The sequence below is a fragment of the Protopterus annectens genome, chromosome 3.part0 (genome assembly GCF_019279795.1).
Source record: "Protopterus annectens isolate FY-2018-M chromosome 3.part0, PAN1.0, whole genome shotgun sequence".
Taxonomy (NCBI): domain Eukaryota; kingdom Metazoa; phylum Chordata; order Ceratodontiformes; family Protopteridae; genus Protopterus; species Protopterus annectens.
Window position 1 is genome coordinate 670,693,950 of NC_056731.1, and position 27,362 is coordinate 670,721,311.

A 27,362-nucleotide genomic window follows, 5' to 3' on the forward strand; every position below is an offset into this window, starting at 1 on the left:
GATAAAATTTCTGATTTTCTGGCAAATTTCTGAGAACTACACTCTATCAATAATGCTCAGCGGTAGAGTTTCATACTTATTGTTGTCCAAAAAATGCATTTTGATACAAAATCTGCTATGGACAGCATATGCCGATAATTCTAATTTACTCTGATATGCCAACATTAAAGAATATTCTACAACAATCCCACTCATCCATTGATGCTTTTATAAATCATCCCCACTGTGACAGCCCCACTTTACCCCAGGCCAGTAATCAAGTAGTCACAATCCTCACCACTGACACCGGTGAGAGGTAATCAAATAAACAGGGATGGGTTTACATAGTATTTCAAACGCAACTCTCTGCATCAAGCACAAGTTCCCTCAAGAGCACACAGGAAACACGCTCCACTGGGAATGGACTCTGTCTCTCCAGATCCCAAATAAGCCTCACTTTGGAGCACTTTGGCCCACTTCCAGGTATCTGACACACACACTTGAATATCTGATTTTTTTCAGGCACACACACACACACACACACACACACACACACACACACACACACACACACACACACACACACACACACACACACACACATACACACACCTGGGAAATGTTAACACAGATTCACCAGATGTGTCAGACTACAAGGTAGATTGCTGCCACTAGCCAAATACTCTAAGGCTCTTATCAAGGGTAACCAATTATACTGTGTCAAATTAATACTGATATAAACAGCAGAGTGTGACAGGAGCAGTAAGGCTTTCTGGAGTGACCACAGTATCACTAAAATAAGCACAAGTACTCTCAAGATGTTAAAAGTATTCTCTAAAAGTCTCGCCATAATGAAAATGCATAAAAAACATCTAATAATGGATAATAAAACAGAGAACAAGAGAATATATACTATTTAGTACAATAAACAACAAAGTTTTCAGTTACAGGAAATATAAAAATAACACAGTTGGATAGAATATCACAGATGCCGAAAAAGAAATAATACTAAACTAATCTAATTGTATTTTTCCTAACTGAACTAAAGATAAAGTGTCCCTAGTTAACACACACAGTATCACAAGGCAGGATGTACTGCTGAGATTCTCATTTCAACAAGGCAAGATGACATACTACACACTAACTGAACTGTACAACTAACAACTGAACTGTGATAACTGACATATATCTTTTACATCAGATTCCAAAGAAAACAAAAACAGACAACAAACTACTGCTGCCAGAGTTCTGTCCTTCAGCTGGTTGTAGAATGACATCATATCTAGACAACTGATCCTGGCACAATACACATTCCAAACTCTCTTAAGATTCTATTGCAGCATTTTTAAAACAAGTAACTTTTACAAATACATTTTTAATATAAACTTTTGTACAAATCAATGTGACAGTCAAATGACACATGATTATTTACAAAACTTCATACAGCCATGCAACACATGTACTGTCTTACTTCTCCTGGTAGAGTTATCAATATCTCACAGCGTCACACCCACCTTCTCCTTAACCGTAACAAAACCAAAAGTTATTTTCACTCCCAAGTCCAACTCTAAAGATATGTTCAAAATGACATTGGTGCAAAAAAAATTATACTTGAGGTAGTCCCTCATATTAAATTACTAGGTGTTATAGATAATTCACTAAAATGTTCAAAGACTCATGTAATTAGGCCTTCTCTACAAAGTTTCACTCTATCTCTCTCTCTTCACTTCACTTGCAGTTCAAGTCTCTTTAACTCCAGATGGATTTTTAAGTCCTTTGATGAAAAGGTAAACTGTCCTGTTTCCGAAGGCTGCACATCCCCATCACTTGACTGGATATTTTCCTGGTTGCTGGGTCATGCTGCAGCTACAGTTATGGCTGAAATCATGTTCTCATTAGTCAGGTTGGCATGCACCAGTGCTTTGGATTTCCACACCTTGGCCAACTGGTTCTTTTTCAGTTTGCTATAATCCTCTGCTGACATCTTTGTCTACTTTCCCTGACTAAATTATCTACCAGAAATAAATAAATCTGTCATGAAACTGAAACTCTGAATGTTTACCTTGTATCTGTTGAGAGTACACACCCTTTCAGTCACAACTGCTTATAGACTACTGACGTTTAATTAAAATCCACCACTCTGATACCAGTATGTGATGGCCCCTCTTTACCCCATGCCAGAAATCAAGGAGCCCCAATCCTCACCACTGACACCAGTGAGCAGCAGTCACTAAAAAGCAAGGATGGGTGTACACTGTATTTCAAATGCAGCTCTCTGCATCAAGCACAATTTCCCTCGAGCACACAGGAAACATATTCCACTGGGACTAGACTCTCTGTCTCTCCAGATCCCAAACAAGACTCACTTTGGAGCACTGTGTCCCAGTTCCAAGAATCTGACACACATGCACTTAAATATTTGATTTAACACACACACACACACACACACACACACACACACACACACACACACACACACACATGAACACACACACACACGCATGAACACACACACACACACACACACACACACACACACACACACACACACACACACCTGAGAAAGGCTGACAACAGATTCACCAGCTGTGTCCTCTCTCTCCAGACTACAAGGTAGATTGCTGCCACCAGCCAAAGGATCTTACCAAGGGAAACCAATTCTACTGTGTCAAATTAATACTGATATAAATGGTAGAGTGTAACTAAGCAGTATGGCTTTCTGGAGAGGCAAATAGGTCACTAAAATAAGCACAAGTACTCTGAATATGTTAAAAGTATTCTCTAAAAGACCAGCTGCATTGAAAAGGTATAAAATTATTTAATAATAGATAATAAAATAGAGAACAGGTGAATGCTTACTATTTAGTATAATAAACAACAGAGTTTTCAGTTATAGGAAATATAAAAATAACATAGTTGGACAGAATTTCACAGATGCAGAAAAAGAAATAATACTAAACGTATCTCACTGTACTTTTCACAACTAAACTAAAGAGAAACTGTCCCTATGACCAAAAACCAGGAAAGAACCAACAATTCCTAAATGACACAAACAGCTACAGGGTCCACAGTTAAATCCACACAGCAGCAACTTGAAGTAACTTGAAGTAAAAATTCCATGTAATAAATCCACAAAGTACAAACCAATTGTTTAATGAAGAGCTTTTCGTCCTGCAGATTGCAAGAACTTCTTCAGATAAAATAATACAACTTTACACTGTGTTTAAAATTCATTCCACTTACATCATGTGTTCACTCTGAACCAGTTACCACTCCTTCCTCTACACAAGTTAAGTTAATCCCTTACTACTCTTTCTTTTCAAAAATTATCCAAATGTATGTCATTGTTGTTCAAACAGATTTCTGTTGTAAAAAACATTTTATGTTATTTATATATGTGCTTAGTATAGAAAATTTACATATTAAAAACAAACATTATCTACTTAAACTTTTTAGTTTTAAAATACATAAAATAGAAGAAATTTCATTGATACCAGGATATTGGCATGCATTTGTATGTAACTGCCACATAAGTTCAAATGTTTCTAAAATAAGGGAGTCTGGATCTCATCTAATGCCTGTTATAACTTGATCTATGGCTCTAAACTTGAATCTATGTTCTGGGTATTCAGAAATATGTCTTGCTAGTGCATTTTCTTGTTTCCCCCTACTTATACTATAAAGGTGTTCATACACTCTCTCTCTCAACTTTTGGTCAGTTTTCCCCACATAGAATACTAGACAATGTTGACATCTAGCTACATAAACTATGATTTTCAATTGACAATCAAATCTCTTCTTTGTGTAGTATTTTTTGCCCCTTAGTTGATATACTTGTCCTACTTCTATGTGCTTACAATAGTTACACATACCACACTTTGCCATACCTGGATTTCCAGGCAATTTGGTGCTTTGAGTCTTCAACATATTTTTCATATTCTTTCCTCATTTAAAAATATTTTGTGATGGAATTGGAAATTTGTTCACAATAAATGTGTCACCCTGTAATAAATTCAATTTCTTAGAAATGTTCTTAAAGTCCCATGCATTCAGACTATATGTTGTGATAAAACTGTATTTCATGTGAAGTCTTTCTGACCTACCTCACTGTTTATGTCATTAATCAAGCTATGCCTATAACTTTGATCTAAATTGGGCTTATATAGTCCCCTAGTTCTTTTGTTTTGGACTTCTTGCGTCAGATGAGGGAATCAGGGTAACCAGGGTAACCTCTACTCAGAAACATCTCCCTCAATTTTTCGCATGCTGCATAGAAATCTTCTTCTATGCTCACCATTCTGGTTGCCCTAACTAATTGTCCTTTCACTACTGACCTTTTTTGGTGGTATGGGTGGCAGCTAGAATAGTGTAGGAAAGTATTGGAATATGTCTCTTTCCTATAGATTTTACCTACATGTCTTGCTTGATTTTTGTCTTTTTTCAAGTCAGTGTCTAGGTATGCAACACTGTCCTGTCCAAAATTATAAGTGAACCTCAGAAATTCTCTTGTGTTATTAAGGTGATTCACTAAGTCTTGTGCTATCTTGACATCTCCTTTAAGAATAATAAAGATGTCATCCAGGAATCTTGTAGAGAAGTTCACTAATCTGTGGGTTCTTCCGAATATACTCTTGCTCCCAGTATGCCATGACCAAGTTTGAAAAACTAGCTGCACATGGCAAACCCATTGCCATACCTATTCGTTGTAAGTAAAAGTCATTATCAAATGTAATATAGTTGTTACTGAGAATGATGCCAAGCAGTTCCTCCACTGGACTTACTTCTGTTGTTGTTGCCCCTTTAGATCTCATTGCATAAGCTACCCACTCGATCCCTTCTGTATGTGGGATAGATGTGTACAGGTCTTTCACGTCTATGGTTAGGAAATTATATTCTTCCTTGTATTCTAAATAATTTATGTCATGTAAGAAAGACCATGAATCTTTACAAATCTGACTCTCTTGGCTAGTATACTTTTTCAGCATTGAATCTAATGTCTTTGCACATGAATATGTTATACTATTCTGTGCATCTACTAAAGGTCTCATGGGGGGATTATCTATGCTTTTATGCACCTTGGGAATACCAAACAAGAGGGGAATTCTGGGGGGTGGCATAGTTAAGAAGTTGCACTTTACATAATTCATTGTTGCATTATAACAGTTGGCATCCTATTCATCAAAACAGGGCTTTAGTGAAGGGGCAATATGTTATACTGGCTAGAATGATGTTGGATTATAATGGTTTTAAAAGGGAATGTTTGGTTCTATTACAGATGTTGATTAGGAGGGGGTATACAGAATACTTTGTGGTTACTATTAATGATGAAGTTAAACAAAAAAGATTATTAGGTACACTGAATGTCCTTTTAGGTACTAAAGTTGTTGTGGACCAGAACAACACCCATTCTGGGCAAGACAGGTTTCATAGGGCACTGGTCAACTTGCAATTTTTTGACATTAAAATTATTATTATGAAACATTGGAGAATTAAGAACCTTGTTTGATGATAAAACTGAAGTAGTGTATAGAAAAGATGTTAGTTTGAAAGCATTGCTTGAAAGACCTACACAAGTTAGAAAAAAGGGGGCCCTTTAAATGTGGATGTTGTACAGAGTGTAAACCCATTTTAGAACAGGAGCATATGTGTATTAAGGGTTTGGGTATAAACAGACCTAAGAAAAAAATATTACTGTTACACAAAAGGTGTGATTTACACTGTGTTCTGTGATGTGTTTTACATAGGAAAAACTAAAAGGGCCCTGAAACAAAGAATTTATCAACATTATTATGACATCAAGAACAAAGTTGACAGTAATGCTCTATATAAACACAGAAGTTTAAATTCACAGTACGTTTTTAAATATTTTGTCATTAACCATATTGATTTGGATCATTGGGTGGGTCTCAGTGATGCTTTTTTGGAATATAAGGAAAGTATATGGCAAATCAGGGCAAATGCAATGGAATTACCTGGCCTTAATGACCAGATATCATTAAGTGTGTTACTTAAACTTACAGCTGCTTACTTTTTGTGAGGGTGATTTTTAGATGAAGGAGTGTTTTTCACATTTTAAATTATATCACATATACTGGAAAAGTTTTTAATGTGCTATTTAGTTCATGTTTTACTTGCTAATTATTTAATTAATTGGTTAACCAATCTGGTGAAGGCATGATGTATTTAATGAATGTTTCCTGGTACTGTAATTATTCTGATGAAGTCCATTTTACCTATGACTAAAGCACTAAATGCATTTTTAAATTCAGCTGGTTGAGTTGTGGTCCGTTAGTCCTATGTCCTTCTGTGTTATTTTTTTCTAAGATCAGAATCTAAAGATAATTAGAAATCTTTCTTTACCTATGTCAGAAAGTTGCAAAATAACACCTATCATTACCCTGAAGTGGTTCAAAATAGCCCTAACACTGTAATCCAGTGGATGTTTCAAATATACTGGCAAACAACTTCAGGCTAACTTCACATAAGAAACATCTCTACCAAACCCATACATGCCTAAGGACCTATCACCACAAAAGAACACTTGTTAAAAGTACTTTCCATATCAAAAAATACATCCTGTATGAGATCTGATAACATACCACATTGCCTGTGGAACAGCACTAAACATGCATTGGTGAACCTGCTTCAGTAATGGGTGGGAGGTTGGCATAATCATTAAGGTATTTATTTTGCAGACACAGGGTGTAGGGTTTGATTCTCACGTGGGGCAACTGGCTTGGGTTAAAATGGCCCACAAGGCCATTTAGCCTAGTACTTATCTAAGAGCTATTAAACCTGAACTTTTTCACTGGCTTCACAAGACTGGGCCCACCACAGACCCACAGAATTACATATGCATCAACCTGATGAGCCTTGTTTGCAGGGCCATGGAAAGGGTCATCAAAGATAAGATAAACTATGATCTAAAATATCTTATAAGACTTTATCCCCAGAAGTTTGGCTTTGCTAAGGGTAGATCTTGTTTAATGAATCTGGTTAATTTTTTGAGAGGGTAATGGAAGCCGTGGACAGTGGTATTGCTGCCCATGCAGAGTATGTCAGCCTAATCAAAACATTTGATACTGTACAATATGCCAACATTATTAATAAGCTAAATGCATTCCAAATCAATCTCTATATAGTTAGATTATATCTAACTGGCTGAGGGACAGAACTCAGACTGTGAGGATGGCAGGCATAGCATCAGAGAATGTGAGAACAGCCAGTAGGTTAACAAAGGGCTCCATACAAGAACATCTGCTATACTTCTATGATCTCCAAACCAAAAATTAGGAACTCTGGTTAATACAGTTTGCTGATGATTGTAAACTGGATGTTATACTTAAATGCATTTTTCTTATCTCTAGGAATTACCTACTCTTAACTGCTGTACTGTCTTGAGGCGCACACTAACTGATTGTCTCTACTGTGGTCTGGCAAGCTGCCTCAAGGTTTCTGCCCCCTCCGTTCACCCTTGCTCCATTTGAGCTCACTCCGCTTCACTACCCTGCCCCCATTCCCACCCATCCTCACATCAGTTACAATGATACCATCCATATCCTTCCCTATACCGTCTAACCCCAATCAATCACCCAGGCACCTACACCAGTATCCTTCCCTTCAGTCCACCCTAATTATCTTCCTTCTTAAAATTTTCCCTTCCTGAATCTTCCTCATTTTTCTCCTTAACTATAGTACCAGAACCTTTTCATAACATGTACTATTCATCAAAACCTTGTATTACCTTAATCTCCCTTACCTCCATTCTTCTTTTCCTATCCCACACCACCTCACTGCATACTATATTCCACTCCCCAACTTCAACATATTCCACAGCACCCATTGCACCCCAGACTAATACCAATAGTTTCTCTGACACCTCACCCTCTTTATTCAACTTCCATACTTGGCACATTACAAAAATGATATCCTTTGTCATCATAATCAAACTAAAATTAATTTGTAACCCCCACCATAGGCCTCTCTTCATTACTCAACATCCCTCCATAATTGCATGTCACTACCAAGCCCTCTCTCTATGTAATGACATTCCCCCCAACCCTGGACCAATCAATCATTCTGCCCAAAACCTTTCTTCTACTGCCAAGAACCACTGCATCACTACAATTAATGTACATGGTATCTGTAACAAAACCACAAAATTCCATGCCTGGCTCTCTCACTTCACCCCAGATTTTGTAGCACTCACAGAGACCTGGCTAAAACCATGTATTGCTAACACTGAAATAATCCCTTCAGGATATAATATACATAGAAATGACCAGCTACATAAAAAAGGTGGAGGTGTCGCATTAATCTACCATGACACTTTAGCTGTTACACCATATGATAAACCTATACCAACATTTGGAAACATGGAATTATTACTAGTTAACCTTCACATTAACAACAGAAAACTGTTATGTATTGCTGTACTTTATATTCCCCCAGGTCAAAACATGCGTACTCTGGACGATCTACTCCCCTGGGCCATGCTCAATATATCAAAGGAAACCATCATTCTTGGCACACAAATATAAACTGGTAAACTCTCAACTCTCATCTCTGACTCACCAGTAAATAGTATTAACTTACACAGGTTTACTCAACTCATCTTTAACCCTACACATAAGGTAAAAAAACAAACAGAATCAACCCTAGACTGGATACTCATCTCACACCCTCAAAAATTCACCAAGGCAGGGACCCAACCCAATACCTTTAGTGACCATCTTCCTATCTATACCCATAGAACTCAACTTCAAATAGACAAACTGCATTGTCTAAGAACAACTAGGAGTCTTACCAATTTCAATGAACAACTATTCTTAGGTTCTCTAAATACCCATAACTGGTCCCCTACCAAATTTCTCCCACTAGATGAAGGAGTCAACTAAAGTCTTTTTAGATATTCTAGACAGTCTTGCCCCTACACGTACCAAAAGAATAAAGCCTAACCATGCCCCATGGCTAACTAAACAAACTAAACATTTACTTACCTCCAGGGGATAAAGTCTGGAAGGAATGGCATAGAAATAGAACCCCCACAACTTGAACTCAGATATAAACAAGTTCGTAACAATGCCAAAAGGCAAGTCATCAATGATTAAAAAAGCTATTTCTCCACTAAACTCACTACCCAACAAAATAATCTCAAATTGTTCTGGAACTCTGTTTCTTCTCTCCTAAATCCTGGTATTTAACACAACCCCTCCCCATCTCCTAACAAAGACATTCAAGAAATTGCCCAAGCCTTCAATTCTCATTTTATTGATACTATCCAAAAACTTGTTAATGATTTCTCTCTACAAACTAACAAAAGTATAATTGGCAACATAAATGACAATACACTCTCTAACCACTCCCCCCACATCAATTGTAATTCCAACAAAAAGCCATCTACTCCTCTATTTACATTACAACCAGTACCCACCTCTCTAGTTCGTAAACTGCTCTCAAAACTAAAACCATGCTTCTCCTCTTCTGATGGCCTCCCAGATGAATACCTAAAACTTGCTGCAGATTCTATAGCTCTTCTAGTTAGCATTCTCATTAACCGATCAATCTCTAAATCATATCTCCCACAAATATGGAAAAAATCAATTATTACTCCCCTTCACAAAGGCGGTGACACCAGTGATCTAACTACTGGCCCATCTCCATACTTTCACCTCTATCTAAAATTTTAGAAAAGTGTATTTATTCTCAATTGCTAAAACATCTCACAGACAATAACCCACTCGCACCCACCCAACATGGTTTTCAGCCAGCACACAGCACAACAGCCTTACTGTCATTTATCAACACTGTATACAAAGCTCTTGATGCAGGCCTACTAACATCAGTGATCCCATTAGACTTTTGATACAGTGTCCCACTCAAAACTACTTTTTCAGCTTGAGACCGTAAACTGTTCCCCACACACACTAGCCTGGTTCCATAACGATCTACACAGCAGAAAACAATCTGTTAGATGGAAAAATAAGCAATCAAATTACCTACTCAACAACACAGGTGTTCCCCAAGGGTCTGTTCTTGGGCCCTTGCTTTTTAATATATTTGCTAATAATCTCCATAAAGCATCCCTGCAAAGTACACTCATTCAATACGCAGATGATTCAACAATAATTACTTCCTCTAACAACATCTCAGATCTCCTAAAGTTAACACAAAATGCATCTACTTCCATCGAATCCTGGCTTAACAAAGCTGAACTGCTACTTAATCCCCAAAAAATCAAAACTTTTACTCTTCACAACTAAACATTAACTCTAGACTTTAAAATATTCTTTCAAAACAATCTAGAAATTTAAATTGTAATAACAGCCAAACTACTTGGCATCACAATTGATGACAAGCTACCTTTTGAGAATCATATACTCAGCTCAATCAAAAATTCCCATTTTAAGCTTAGCAAACTCTATAGGTAAAAACTCTATTTGGACAAGTCTACCAAGTTGAAACTAGCTAATAGTCTACTTCTAACCTCCCTCCTCTATGGTTGCCCCATTCTCACTAACCTACACACAATCTCTCCTGAACAAACTGCAGTTGTGCTACTATAAAATAGCCAAGTTTGTCTCCAACATGCCAACTCACACACCTCATTGCCTGGCCATTAAATCTATAAACTGGTTTGAGTTCTCTCATTACCTACATTTCTCCCAACTTACTCTTATCCACAAACTACTAAATAATCCAAACATCTGCCCATCCCTTCAAACTATAATACAAGTACACACCCCTACTCAACATCTTAGATCGTCTAAAAAATAACTCTTAAACATAACTAAACCCAGCCAAAGAGCTGGGCAATGTCTCTATTCCAATGGCATTACCAAATATTGGAATGCACTCCCTCTCTCTTTTACTCAACTAGACTCTTTAAAAACATTTAAATTTGCACTAAAAGAACACTATCTCAATAACCTTGTCTGTTCTTGTAGTCATATGATTAAACCACCTTAAATGTTTTGGCCACTATGCACTACAAATACTTTTACTAACTTAATATAGTTGCAATTTACACTATCTGTCTTCATATTCAATTTCTTTTGCTTTTTTTATTTCTGTGGCCGAATAAACAGAATTGATTAAACAGTATTCTTACTTATGAGAATATACAAACAGAATTACTAAAATTTTAACACACTGGGTTTATTTTCTTGTATTCTATACCTCTATAATATGTATTTGTCTTGTATATCTACTTCAGTTTGTATTACGTAAAAACTTTCTTGACTTTCAAAAGTTAAACTGATATTATATAACAATGTATGTGATTGTATGGAACTTTTCTCCCCGGGCCTCCACTAAAAATGGGTCTTTGGGCCCATTGGACTTTCCCAGTCAACAAATGTCAATAAATAAATAATAATCTCCTTCTGACATGTAGAAGCTACAGTGTGAATTATATATGTTAATAGCTAGTGTGTTTACAATGGGCTAAAACTAAATGCTAAATAATGCAATATTGTTGCATTTGGCAAACAGACCATCCAACCAGCTTACAGTATGAAGACACAACACTCAAAAATTAAGATGTTGTGAGAGACCTTGGACCTTGGACCATGGGTAGACCACTCCCTCTTCTTTGACCATCATATTGCAACACACTGATCAGGAAATCATTCTATTTAGTACAGTTGATTGCAAAGAGTATTTCCTCTAGAACTAAAGAATTCCTGACCGCTAATATTCTGCATTGATTAGGGCTGTCATAAAATACAATATCCCTTCTGAGATGTACCTTACTGAACATATCAAGCAGGTAGAGAGATCCCAAAGGTTTACTAACAGAAAAGATGACTAGACTAAGGGTTCTGAGCTTTCAAGAGAGGGTAAAGGTCTTACACTTGGATTATCCCTGTATTCAGTGTCCTATAGACTCCTTAGGTTAATCTGTGCCCTTTTAACTATTACCCTGAAGTCACTTAAGTCAATAGAACAACACTTTTGGAGCATGAAAGACATATGGGCAAGGGAATGCTAGATACCAGGGCACTCTTTAAATATTGACCAAAGACACTTAAAGGCTTTGAGCCCTATTCTGTCAGCTCAGAAAGTAGCTTGCAAACAAGACAGAGCTTAATACCTCTGTGCTAACACTAGACACATGGGAGATTATTTAAATTAACATACGCCATTAAAAATCATACAAGGATAAAAAACTTTGAATGAACACTTTAACAAAGCAAAACTTTAGTCCTCTGCACTGGCACTAGATACCAGGGAGATTATTTAATATTACACTAAGCCATTTTAAAACACTTCACACTCTGTAAACTTGTCATATCAAGCTCTTTAACAAAGCATAGTTTAGTTCTCCTCACCAACTGAATACTTCATGAAGTGGTAGCACTCGTATTCTGATGTATTTTGTGAACAATAAGAAGTAAGAAACTCTAATGACTCATATTATTGACTGACTGTAATTATCTATGAGTTACAAGGACAGTCCAGGTACAGAAAGCAAAATCTGGAGTGTTAGTTGTGAGGTGCTGACAACATCAGACAAAACTAGAAAAATAAGATATGAGACTAGGAGAGAATGTTTAAATCTTACTCTGATTAACTTAAAAAGTTAATAGAGCTCTAGGTCTAGCATCATAATGCATTTTTGAAACACCAAGAAGAATAAAACTTCAATATCTGGCATTACTGACTAACTGTAATCGTCCGAGATTTATGAGGGGTAGTCTGCAGCAGGGATGTTATGTAAACTAAGGGAGAGGTAAGATATATGTCATTGTATGTGTGCGTGTGTGTGTGTGTGTGTGTGTGTGTGTGTGTGTGTGTGTGTGTGTTTGAATGTGGGCATGAGTGGACTGAGAGAGGTGATTACTGCATGGAAGTCCTGATTAGCACACCTGAACATTATACAGTTCAGAGGCATTGCAGCTAACATGCCTCTGAATTACATTGCCTTCACTGTAGAAAATGCTATTCTTGACTACAGCAGTTTCTACAACTACAGGGCATTTTCTCGAATCTAGCTCATCATTCCTTTACTAAGTTATATGTATAATAAAGTTTATTCCCTGACTCAAAGTCCCACAGTTTATTAGTTAAAGCAGCTGATTGTTTTTAAAGACAGAAATCAGTAATTCAGTTCCTGATATTCAGGTCTGAAAAAATGTGAGGTGTCATTTGTTGTTTTACTGAATATTTTTTGAGCTAATTTCATAGGTGAAGAGTAGGCTAACTGCTCTGAAGGGCCATTTTAAGCTTAGGCAATAATCCAAGGTCAGACCCAATCCCTGTATCTTTTATCTGTGAGGCTAATATCTTAGCCATTTAGCCAAACCTACAAATTTGCTTGCTTTTGGCCAGGACTTTGAATACTTCTGCCAAGTTTTATAATAGTAGTAAATTCTTAACTTTTATTTCTTCTGTAGTATAATTTGTACTGTTAAGCAGCATATATTTTTTGGAGCGTATCCTTGTTCTTTATAAAATTTTTGCACTATGACTGGACATTACTTTCAGGAGATGGAGGAAGATGATTATTACTAGCCTTATTGTTAATGCAGGTGTAAGAACTACTGTGAGTCTGTGGATACCAGATGTTTTGTGGGTCTTCCATTGGCATTCACCCTAGCAACATCTGAAGAGAAAGTAATATCCAGATTTATGTAAGGATCAGAAAAATTTGTATTCCTCTTAAGGCACAGAGAAACACAAAGAGAAGTTTCATAATTCAAGCAGAGCTGCTTAAGCACTTGGGCAATTGGCTTCAATGATTTCCTAGCGCACCCTTGTTTTTTCATTTGCGTTCTATTAGCATTGTTACACACCCCAGGAATATTGATTGTGTTCATGTGAAACAAAAATAACATGCATACATGTGTTATTAAACTACTAAGTGCAAGAAATGCTAATGAGAATAATCAAATCTTTGAAATAATTAATTTTAATGTTCAGACCAAACCAGTTTCTATTCACAATGCATGCCATACTCTACAGCAGAATGTACATGCTGGCAGCTGTTTATATAGAATGATCTCCTCGATAAAAGAGATATGTATAATATTCAAAATGTAAAATTATATATTGATGAGGTGGAGCCTGAATGGCTAACTGAAAGCAGCAGTATTTTAGAGCTCCATATAACTAGTTAAATAAGACAGGAAAAAATATTCTTTTTTTTCTTCAAAGTATAAAATCTTATAGATAAAGGACTAATTTACATAATTTGAAGCTTTGGTGAACTTTTACAAATAATTTCCTGTCAAAAAGCTTGGAGATATATTCACTTGTTAAAATGAGCAACTCAAAGAATTCTCATCAGGATGCTGCCTTAAAGAAGGAACTATAACAGATGGCATCTACCCTGCAGGAGTTGTCTTTGAAGATGGATGATTTTAAAGAGAACCTAGAAAATCTCAAAATAAGCAGTCAAAAACAGGCTGACACCATCGAGGAAATGCTGCAACAATACCACCAGACAAGGATAACAGGAATAGAGGTTTCTCTAAATGACTTAGAAAGCAGACTTAAGGTAGTGGAAACACAGAATGCTTCTTAAACAAAACACTTTGTTGGTTAATAAATTAGATGACTTGGAAAATAGAGAGAGGAGTAATACCATCAGGATTTTCAGATTACCTGAAAACACAGAAGGTGAGGATATTATTTTCTTTTTATCAAGCTGCATCCCTGACTTTTTAAATTTAAAAGAAGGACTTTCCTTTGGCAATAACAGGGTACACAGAGCTCTTGGGAAACCTGCCACTAACTCAAACTCTCCTCCTAGGTCAATAATTATCAAATTTCTTTCATACTTGGACAAGGAACTGATTTTAAGATCTGCTTGGAGGAAGGCACTTCTAAAATATAAACAGAGCCTGATATGATTTGATAACGACTATTCATCTAGAATAATGGAACAAAGGGAAAAGTGTAGCCAATGATAAAGTTTCTGAAACAAAATAACATCAAGGCACAATTTGCATATCCAGCTAAGATAAGAATACTGTATGCCAATGAGATGAGGACTTTTATTGACTTAGAGGAACCCTCTTCATTTATTAAAACATATAATGTGATTACTTTACCAGAGGATATGGATTGGATGTCACCTTCTCTCAAGAGAACAAAAGAAACAAATGTCGACAGATGTCGAAAAGAAGAAGCAAAAGACTGATACTGTTACAGCCAAATCTCTCAAAGCATCTACTATGATATGAATTGTTTTAACATTACTTCAATTTTACTTCTTGGAATTTTAAAACAAAGGTAACTAACTACTGGAATCTTTATATTTTTTGAAAATAGATGACACATGAGACTTTTTCACATTACCTCAGTTATATAAAACAGGGTGCTTTTCTTTCACAGAAGGAGGGTTATACAACACATAAAATATTTATGCTGTAAATCAACATACATACATAGTATATGTGTATTTTCTCTTAATTTTCTCTTTTCTTTCTCTCTTCTCTCTTTTCTCATTATTCATTTTAACTGCATCTTGTCTCCCTTTCTAAATTCTCTCCTATTTACTATACTAATATAGTCTGTATGTATTTAATAACTCACTATCTATACATATATAAATAATAGTCTAAAATAATCTAGTTTTAAGGTAGACTAATTGGAATAGTGAACTTAATTAATTGTTATTACAATATTTATTAGATTAATGATAGTCACTGTCATGCTTATTGGGATTGGGGATATGTTCATGATTAACTCTGAAATGTTCCATTCATGTACATATGTCCTTTGAATTATTTCCTTTTAGTATTAACAAATACATAAAAAAAGGAGGGAAAAATGTACTGTTGGTTAAGAGAAGTCAAGCTTTCTTCACATTCTATTTGTGTTGCCATAGCAACGGTAACCAATTGCTGCAGTTTCTAAGGACACTGTGAACCTGCGAAGTTGTTTAGTTATTAAAATGAAACAACCTAAGCAAGGTAAAATAAATACATAATAGGACTATTTGTAAATATTTTATGATTTATCCTCATAGGATTACATATTCCTGGAAACACAACTGAAATGTTCCCAAACTACATGTGCACTTAAATGTAGCTGCTTGATTAAAAAGTATTACTCAGTTTAACATGCTGATTTCACAAGCTGTCTGCACTGTAAAATTCATTTTATATGTTACTTGAAATTGTCAGTCTCTAGAGCATATGAAAAGATACATATTACTTTTTGCAACATGTTCTCTTTGCAATTATCTCACACTCTGTACAAACTCACTTGGTAACTGATAGCTGTTCATTTAAAATATCAGTTTACATATTAAATGTGCCCTTGAAATGCTATTGACATTTTGACAAAATATAATCTGAACTGTAAAATGAATGACTTGAAAGAAGTGAAGTAATGCATAGATTTCAAAGACAGTTCTTGACACAGTAAAAGTAAAAATATATATTCACAAGGAAGTATTGAATTGTTTTAGTCTTCCAGTTAAAATAGCTTACGGTCAACATTTTGCGATATCAGAAAGTTTGAAGAGCTAGGAAATTACAATTCTTCGTTCATAGGTTCATAGATTATAACTAGGCTAACTGCCCTTGCAAGCCATTTTAAGCCTAGCCAATCATCCCTTGTGAGACTCAAACCCTGTACCTTGTGTTTGTAAGGCAAACACCTTAACCATTACGCCACCCTCCTAACCCCAATTGTCATTATAATGATTATTAGACAGATGTTAGACGCTGCTTAGCCTAATGAATTGTGACATATGTTTATAAAGAAAAGTGGACTCAGTTACAAACATTGGACTACACATTCCTGGAAACTTAACTGAAATGTCCCTAAACTACTTGTGAATTTAAATGAAACTGCCTGATTAATAAGCATAACTTACTTTAACAACCTGAATCCATAAGCTATCTGCTCTATATATGCTACATTATATATGTCACTTGCATATGACAGGCTCTAGAGCACACGAAAAAATACATATTATTTTTGCAACATGCTATATTTGCACTAACCATACATTCTAAACTAACTCAATTGGCAACTGACAAGTTATTTATTTATTTGAAACATCAGTCTAAATATTGTGTCCTTGAAATAAATGTTGCTGCCGTTTTGACAAAACAAAACCTGAATTGAAAAAGGAATGATTTGAAGAAGTGAAGTATTGACTACAATATAAGTAGAAATGTATACATGCAAGGAAAATTGAAATGCTTTATACTTTTAGTTAAAATAGCTTATTGTTAACATTTTGCTTTATCAGAAAATATAAAGATCTAGGAAATTATTTCTAATTTGTCTTTATAATGTTTACTAAGGTGATGTTAGTCACGGACTTGTTTAATGGATTGTGAGTCATGTACAAGATGGACTATTGAATGTTGTTTCTGTTTACTTATGTTTGCTGAATTTCTTTTATTAGTACTGATTTAAAACAAGGGAAAGGAAGGGAAAGGAAATCTCTGTTTTTGGTCAAGGGAGGAGAGGCTTAAGAGTATTCTAACTTCCCTGAGAACTCTCTGAGATGCTCTAAATGCTATTTGATTAATACTTAACTAAGGTAAGTCTTGATTACTATATAGGTACCTTCACATTCATTCTAGACTGATGTGATTACCCATTCTGGAAGCAGGAAGTGCCCTATGTAGGATGGGAATTGTCAGGGTGATCATAGTTTATTCTTAGACTCTGTTTTGTAAATCTATAAATATGTAAAAGCACTGCACACTAGAATGTAGGGTGCCTCTACTGTGAGTCAGGATACCACTGATAAGCCATGTCTTTTCGTAAGTGTAAGTTGAAGTTGGTGAGCTGAAGAGTGGGAAGGTAAAGGAAGACAGTACACCTACAGTAAATTCAAATTTCATTGATAATCTCTCATTGTCTCCTGTAGAGTCCTTTTAGTCAAATTATTTTAGTAATAATCTATTTGTTGTTGGCTTATTTAGTGTATGCTCCTCTGTAGCATTTAATTTATCCAAAATGACATATCTGACATGTTTGGGATCTCTTAAGGGTAACTAAATACTGGATATTTTCTAAGTCAACATACTAATTGTTTACACTACTAACATTCCATCCTGATATATAAAATACTATAGAACAATAATAGAATAATATAGAATTTCATATCTCTTTTAAGAAAATTCCCCATATAATAATTTAACATATGGAGCTCAGTTGATATTGTTGGTTAAAGGTATAAGTGATAATCCAATGGGTCTATCTTTATCCTTTGGATTAGGAATGACGTTCATTCCATGTGTAATGGGAAATTCATATTTACTTGTATTTGATACTTTAGAATTAATGTTTTATAGAAGTATTTTTTTAAAGCCTGACCATAATTTTACCCTACTTGTATTTAAAGAAGAAAGAACATTAAATTACACTCCCAAGTTTACACACATAAAAATAACATTCAATGTTATCAGAGAATGTGGTATAACTACTATAATCAAAAGAGAAAAAAAATAAGCAAAAAGTTTCTTCCAACAATAACTTGAAATGGATTTAACATTCTTATCATTAAATACTAATGGCTTAAATAATGCAAATAAAATATCAAACTTACTAAAATGTTTAAATCTAAAAAAGGCACAAGTAGTATTTCTCCAGGAAATGTATTTTAAGACTAATGATAGCTTTATTTGGAACCCTAAGGACTATACAGTCTTAGCTCAATCCTCCTATAGAACAAAGACAAAAGGAGTATCAATTCTCTGGAAGAAAAACATAATCACTCCAAAAATTATTTATAAATATGAAGACAAAGAAGGTCTACTAGCATTTGTTATAATTAAATTTAATAACAGAATATGCTAGAAGTCCAATCAGACACAAAAATACCACCCTCATGGAAATATTCTCTCATAACACCAATTCTAAAAGATAATAAACCATCAGACCTCTGCACCTCATATAGACCTATATCATTACTGAATAATGATTACAAAATATTCATGTCAATCATAGCTAGCAGAATGAAAATTCCACTTTCAAAGACAATTGATAATGATCAAACTGGATTTTTGTATAACAGGCACACACATGATAATATTAAAAGGATACTTACTCTTATAGATTATGTGAATAAAGAAGATAGAGAAACACGTGCAATTGGATTAGACATAGAAAAGCCTTTGATTCCCTCAACTGGGAATATCTATTTAAAACTTTAGCATTATTTGAATTTCCTCCTCCCTTCATCTTATTACTATAAAACATATATATTAATAACTTTGCTTACATTAAATTAGGTTATTTCACCTCAGAATCTATCCATATAATGAAAGGTACTAAACAAGGATGCCCTCTTTCTCCTATTTTTATTTGCTTTGGCTATAGAAATACTTGCAGAAATAATACGCAATAATCCAAGAATAAAAGGATTAGAAGTCTATGACCAGTGCATATCTAAAATAATGCTTTTTGCTGATGGTATTTTATTAACCCTATCAAACTCCAGAGAGTTATTAGGAGAGCTAGAAGAAGTAATGGAGAAATTTTATAAGATTTCAGGTCTACACTTTAATAGATCAAAATCAAAATTTCTATTTTTAAATAAGAAAAAAGAACTAAAAGTTATAGATAAATCCATCATAGGAAAACAAGAACTTATGCTAAATTATTTAGGAATAGTGTTATGCAAAAATATAAACAAAACAATATTAATAAATTATAAAAACATTATTGAAACAATAAAAGCATATTTAGAAAAGTGGAACAAAATTATATTAACTTTTGAAGGCAGATTGCAAATAATAAAAATGGTCTATAGCATTAGCAATACAGTTAATTCCTGAAAGATGCATTCTTAAAGAAATAAACTCATGTTTAATAAAATTTTTATGGTACCCCAAAAAGAACAGAGTAGCTCTAACTCATCATATTAGACCCTGGAAACAAGGAGGATCGAACTTCCCAGAAATAGAAACACATATAAAAGCATCTGTGCTTAAAACTACAATAGACTGGATAAACCCAAATTATTTTGCCAACTGGAAAGAATTAACAATGGCTATATTAACAAATGAAACTGATCTGTTGAAAAAAAATTAATCTACTTTTCAGATGTACAAGCAAACACAGGAGGATTATGGCTGACAAAATTTGCAGATGACTGCAAACTGGGCGCCATAGTTGAGAACACATCTGACACAGATATCCTTCAGAAGGGTCTTATAGAAATGGAAAACTGGTGCCAGAACCATGGCCTAAAGTTAAACGCCAAAAAAATGCAGAGTCATACCCTTCGGGAAAAACAAGGTTACCCCTAGCTACCATATAGGCGGCAACCCACTAAGCACAGAAGAGGTTATCAGGGATCTGGGTACCCAGGTTGACAGTAACCTTTCATTTGATACTCACGTTGCCAAAGTAGTTAGGAAGACCTTCTACATTGCCCACCTAATCATGAAGCGATTCACTTCTAGATCAAGGGAAGTCATCATCCCCCTGTACTCATCACTCATCAGGCCAATGATTGAGTACAATGCCCCATTTGGAATGTATCTGACACGACACCTGCAGCAACTGGAAAGGCCCCAAAAGTTCCTCACCAAAAGGATAAAAGGTCTCAAAAATATGTCCTATGCTGCCCGACTGAAGGAATTTCAGCTCTACTCAGTCGCTTACCGTCTGCTCAGAGGTGACCTGTGCCTGACATACAAGGCCATGTCCAACCCAGAATTGATGAACATGCTTCACCTCAAAAAATCTAGATCCCTCAGAACTACAAGGGCGGGAGACTTAAACCTTGACACGGTTATTAATTGGACGTGCTGGAGGGACAGATTCATCACCCAGAGACTCCCCATGCTGTGGAACGAAATCCCGGTACATGTGAGGTAGAGCACCTCGCTGGCTTTGTTCAAGAGAAATCTTGACCAATGGATGGGAGATCGCAGATATACCCCAGGGATTATCTCAGTGTCACTGCTTGACAGAGGCACAGCAAAATAATGGGCATAGTATCCTCCAAACTAAAGGAGTGGCGAAAGCCACAAAACTCTGGCTAGGCTTATAAATGCCCTTGGGCAGATAGCCTCGTATGAACCTATGAACCTATGAACCTAATAGACAAATCAAACAAACCCAAGTACATACTATGCATAAATATACAATATAATATAACAAAACCTTCTAAAACAACATTGATTAATCATTACATCAATTCCTTTAGGAAACTTATCAATGTAAACATAGATCTAAATCTTTGGTTTGACCTTTTAACCCCATTTACCATCACTAAGAACTTTCCTCACAAAACATATAGGGAATAATAACCTCCTAGGAACAAAATGGATTCTTATGCTGGTTTCAATGTGTAAATAAATTAAATGTTTTAGATATAGATATGATAAAAACTGCTTACAATATTCCAACACAGGACTGGTTAACCTTACAAAGCATTCTAATGTACACTCAAGATTTATGCAGATTAATTAATAATTCCTCATTTAAATATATTCCAAATCTAATTTATATATAATTTATATATAATAGTTGTGAAAAGAAAATTTCTATTTCAAATCTACATAAAGAGTTAATAATATATAAAACAATTCCCAAACCATCATACTGGCAGTTCTTAACAAAAGTCAGTCATTGCAGTTAACAGAAGAAATTAAAACTAACATCTTACTATCAGTTAATTACTCCTCTAACACACAGTACTGGAAAGTATTTAACTGGAAATACTTACGTAGAGCATTTTTAACACCAGATAGAATTAAAAGATCAGTACTACTACAAATGTTTTTGCTGGAGGTGTGAAAAGTCAAATAAAGCAGATTGGGTTCATATTTTTTATGAATGCAATAAAATTAAATCATATTGGAATGGAATCAATCATTTTTACAAGCTTTATTTAATGAATCCTTTACCTTATGTAAATGAAGGTCCCTACCTGAACAAGACAAATATGTATTTGTTATGGACAATACTTGCTATATCTAGGAAAAGTGTAACTAGAAGGTGGAATTCAAATACACCCCCGACCTTGGAAGAATTCCACACTTTACTGAAGACAACTGCATCAATGGAAATAAAAATCAAAGAACTATGAATCTATCCCAGGCCATTGGTAAATAATCATTGGAAGAAAGTTATATCTTTGTCAGACACTCTGCAATAATCAATATTGTATCTCTGATAACTGATCTGTTAATTCTATGTTTAATAACATACAGTGTATATAATTGAAAGTCAGGCTATTGTAAATATTGTATGTAGTTGTTTAAAATGATATTTGAAAATATTATGTAAATGTTATTTTAACTGAAAATAAAAAAAATTTGAGGAAAAAATTATATATTGAAAATAAGTAAGGAATAGTAAGTTATAATGTAATATCATAGCCTAGAAGGAAAAGTATCTGTGTACAAGCAAACAGTTCAATTGCTAGGTTTGTAACAATACATTTATTAATAATGGCTACAGATAACTTAATAATATTTGATATATATTGAGTCCAAGTCTATAATATAATATAATTGTTCTGTTTTATTGACCCACCGCAAACAACAGCACAATAAAAATCTGACATGCACAAACTACAGAAAATAATAATAAACATGCTTGAATACTAAGTTAGTAATTATTGAAACCAGTAAGTCTAAGATAGGAAACCTACTAACTATGACCACTTCTGTGGGCATCCCCAACATCACTGGCAGAGGATTAGCTCCTACACACACAGTTCTGCTACAGCATTTTGCAAGCACTTTGTGCCAGGTACTATTTTGTATGCTATTAGATTAGCTCACATCTGAAGTTGTGTGCAAACTACCGTAAAGAGAAGGAAATCACATAATCTTCTCTCCATGTCCATATATTAAGTACACTTTTTATTGCTCTCCTGGTCCAAGATGCCAGTGTTAGGACAGACACAACTTCTGAATTCATACCATTACCTTATATACATATTTGAAATGCCATTTTTTATCTTAAAGTGACAGTTGCACAACTGTCCTTATTTTCATTTTCAAGATCCATTTTGTTGTAAACATATTTTGCTTGGAACTATTATGCTGCAATATAAAATAACATGAAAATTATTTAAAAATAAGTATAGAATTTAATCAAAGTTTTTATAAAGAATTTTCTGCTCATACAGAGAACATTCCCAAGTTAAACTACTATATCTAAAATGGTTCAGCTATTTAAAAATGGGCTTCATGTAGCAGTATGTCTAAATATATCAATTCAGATAAAATATACAAAAATCAGATCATGTGATACAGTCCATAAGTTTTGATATCATAATCACTACAGTTAGAATTCTTGTTACATTAGGTGTTCTAAATTAAGAATGCAAGATACATATTAATATAATTGTTATTGTACTCTCTTTTATTAACCTCTATGAACATTTTAAGTAATGTGACTTCACATCAGCAATCAAAAATAGTTAGACAAATGGATGGATGGCCTAAAATGTACTCCAAGACTGAGAGACTATACTATCCTTGAAAAAGTTATTAGAACCAGAAGGCAAATACTGGGAAAGCACACATGGCCTCTGGTTGAACAGCCTTGCATTACTTAGGATCCCTTTAATTCTATATTGTGTAAGTGGCACTTAAAACTGAACATGTACTACTGAACTGAGTGTTGTTCCCTTAGATGTTATTGGAATTAAAAGGAAATGCACTGAATGTTACACAGTGATATTTTGACACAGTCTTAGTTACCTCTGTGGAACTGGTAATGAAATTGTCATATTCTGTATATTAACGATATTTGGTGGCATAAGTAGCATAAGCCAGATTTAAAAAGTTCCCTGTGCATTATTATATTTGCTCTGTACATGCATCCACTGATTTTTTTCTAATGAAATGCTTTGTATTTTCTTTCTTTATTCTTCTTCTTCTTTGCTTTTGGTGGGGGCAAAGCTCCCTGCATGCCAAAACCATCACTTGTAATCTACAACAATCACAATTATTCTTTGAACAAGAACATGCTGGTATCAAATAAAAAAGCATAAAATGATACTGATACAAATAATGTAGGAAAACAAATACTTTGATTTTGAAATGGCACTCTGAAATGCAGCATGTAAGGAGAAAAAAAAAAGCAAGTCATGGTGTAGTTAAGTTTTTGTTAGAAAATATATGTGTTCACCCTGATTGGACTGAAAAGACATCATGCTCAAGAAATATATTTTACAGAAATATTCAGATAAAGAAACTGATATAAAAATAGATTAGTGTCTAAATCTATAAAAAATATATATTTAGTCATTTAATGACTGTATATAATGACTTATCAAAGGACTCTTTAAAGCCTGAATCTAGTCAGAGTCAAAATAGACAGTAAACTATTAACATCCTGATACAGATATGCTGCAAAATTTAAGATAATATGTATTTGACTGTTGACAACCATGCAAGACTTTGTATATGTCGACAGACAGTGAGGTACTTTGTGAATGTGTGATTCTAAATATTACATGTAGGTATGTTTGTGTATATATATATATATATATATATATATATATATATATATATATATATATATATGGGTCTACTTGATATGGCCGAAATTTCATAATGTCGACTTTCATATGTCCAAGACCATATGATCGACATTTGAAATCTCGAACATTCAAGTAAACCACATAACACAAACACAAACTTACCTTAATGTTGCAAGCAGGAGGGCTTTGCCCCCCTGCACCCCCCTGTGGGGGGCACCCCACCCACCTTCCCCGTAACTTTAATATACCAACTCCAAGATCGCACTACAGTGCTGAAGTAGAAATCTTTCCATTCTGCTTTGTAGCGTGATGACGGTTCCCCATGGTCGACATTTTAAATGTCAATCATATGGTCTCAGCCATATGAATGTCGACATTTTGAAATGTCAACCATTAGAAGGGGACCTATATATATATATATATATATATATATATATATATATATATATATATATATATATATATATATATATATATATATAAAGAGAGATACAGATACAGATATAGATATATATATAATATATATATATATATAATTAGACAGATATTGTTGATGAATATCATAACAGCTAGCATTTATATCTACGTCTGACATTTTAATTATTGTCTCCAAAATGGTTCATTATAATCATTGAAATGTTTGCAGATTTGCTATTTTTGCAAGAACTGAAAGGGAGTGTTTGAAAAGTGAAATATATGTACTTGTTCTTTGTTAACTGGAGTAATGAACTGATACTATTTCAGCCACTGATTGGAGAAGTTACAAAGTCATGTAAATGACTGCCAGACAGAAAGACAAACATAAAAACATGCACAATAGTTACATACTATTGAAACAACTGTGGTAGCAATAAATAACTGTTATGTACAAGAGTGACATTATATTAAAAATTAGTATGCATAAAAGCAATAAAATAAGAATTAAATTGTCCAAGTTACAGTAGTGTGTAATCCATGGAAAAATATAAACAATCTAATTTAAATAGATATACATAATCATATGTGGATTCATAAATTGAGTGCAACATAATAAAAACTATATTGAATTTAACACAGAAATAGATTTAGTTGATGGGAATACATTTTCAAGTTGCTCTTTTTCTTAAATATGAAATAAGCTTGGCCCTAAACTCCTAATGGTTTTCATTGTTTCTAATGGCATTATGAAGCAATTCCCAATTTTTAGACCAATGACTGAAAATGCATTCTCAGTTGAACTGAAAGACCTTAGTAGTTGTGTGTAAGGCATTTTGAATAGTGTATGAGACAGTAAAGGGATGTTTTAGATCAGTTTAGTGACATGTTGTAGGAAAATATACATTTCAGAATCTTAAATAATAGGGATTAAATGCAGATTTTCAGAATGTTCTCTTGCTTGGTGTGAAATAGCTCTTGCAATAGTACTGCAGTGACATTCTAGGTTGAGGCATTGAAATTTATATCTACCGGTCCTATTAAAGATAATCTGGAGACTGAGTACATTTTTAGTGAAAGCAATGGCTGTGTGAGAGACCATGTTCTATTTATATCTGTAGGGTACCCTTTTAATTCACTGCTCTTACCTCTGGAATAAGAATTGTAGAAAGCTTATGACAATCAGTATTGCATAGTCTTAAGTGATCTAGTGAAGCTATAGTTATAATGTTAGCTACCAATGTTTGGAATAAAGTTAATGGAGTTCAATGAATTTAGCATGAACTTGTGATTAACTAAATGCGTCTATATCACATTATCGAAATTTTACTACATTGAATCACTAAAGGTTGGCCTCTAGTGATCGATGTAGTAAAACATCGAATAACGTTAAAACACAAACAAAAATAAAAACTAGCGTAGGCAGGGGGGCCAAGCCCCCCTGCACATCCCACGTGGGGGGGCTGCACCCCACACCCCCCTGCTTAAATATTCCAACTCTGAGACCGCACTACATTGAGGTAAATGGAAATCCCCCCCTGTGGAGATTTCCGTTTACCTGCATGATGTTCTGCACTTTCAATGTTGTGCTGCTGACAATATCAGCTTCGATACTTATTTAGGTGTTAAGAGGCAAGTTGCTACCATACTTTTTCAACATCTTTGTCAAGTAGAGCAGAAGGAAGATTGATCATAAGTCAGAGGTAGCTAGTGGACTGTAATATTTTGAAAGAGATAAGCCTAAGACTGATTTTCAGAAGGAAGAAAAGCTTCTTTGGCATTTTAACAGTCAACAATATGGAAGATAGAAGTAATAATGTGTTATTTACACACAGTGGAAACATTGGAAAAGGTTATTGTTCCCAGCTTTACAATGCCTGGGGAGGAAATCTAGAAGTTTATCAGTTTGATTAACATGATTTCCTTTTTGAAGAAAATGTGCATATCAGATGCAAGGGACTGGATGAATAAGGGAGTGGAAGTAAAATTCCCATGACTCCATTTACCTTTCTCCAGAACATTTTAGAACTTGAAAGACACTAAGATTACATTCTTCTTGCAAAATGTGACCTTTTATATTACTGGAATTACTGGGATTTGACTTTAAAGAAAGTAACCTTCTCCAGATAGGCATAGACTTTGTCCACAAATCTGAAAAGTACAAGGTCTCTGGTCATCTGGGCTGCTCTTTTCCCTGTCCTCTTTTTAAATATGAGTAAAAAGGTTAAAAAGTATTCTAGTAAATAAAAACATTATGTGATGATAAATAATAGGAAGAGTTATTTAATATATACTGACAGACATAAGACCGATGCGATGTCTGACTACTCAGAATTCAAGGCATCTGTTTGGTTCTCATGGAAGGATTTATTTTACAGAATCACTGGAATATGATTGGACAGTACCAAATGAAGATAGGAGAATAAGGAAATCACCTGTTCTGGCATTATTGGGAGTAATAAACTCAAGAAAAGGGTGATTGCTTTTGAGATTATTATGCATGGATGATTCATGAATTAAATTAATAAGGTATAGATCT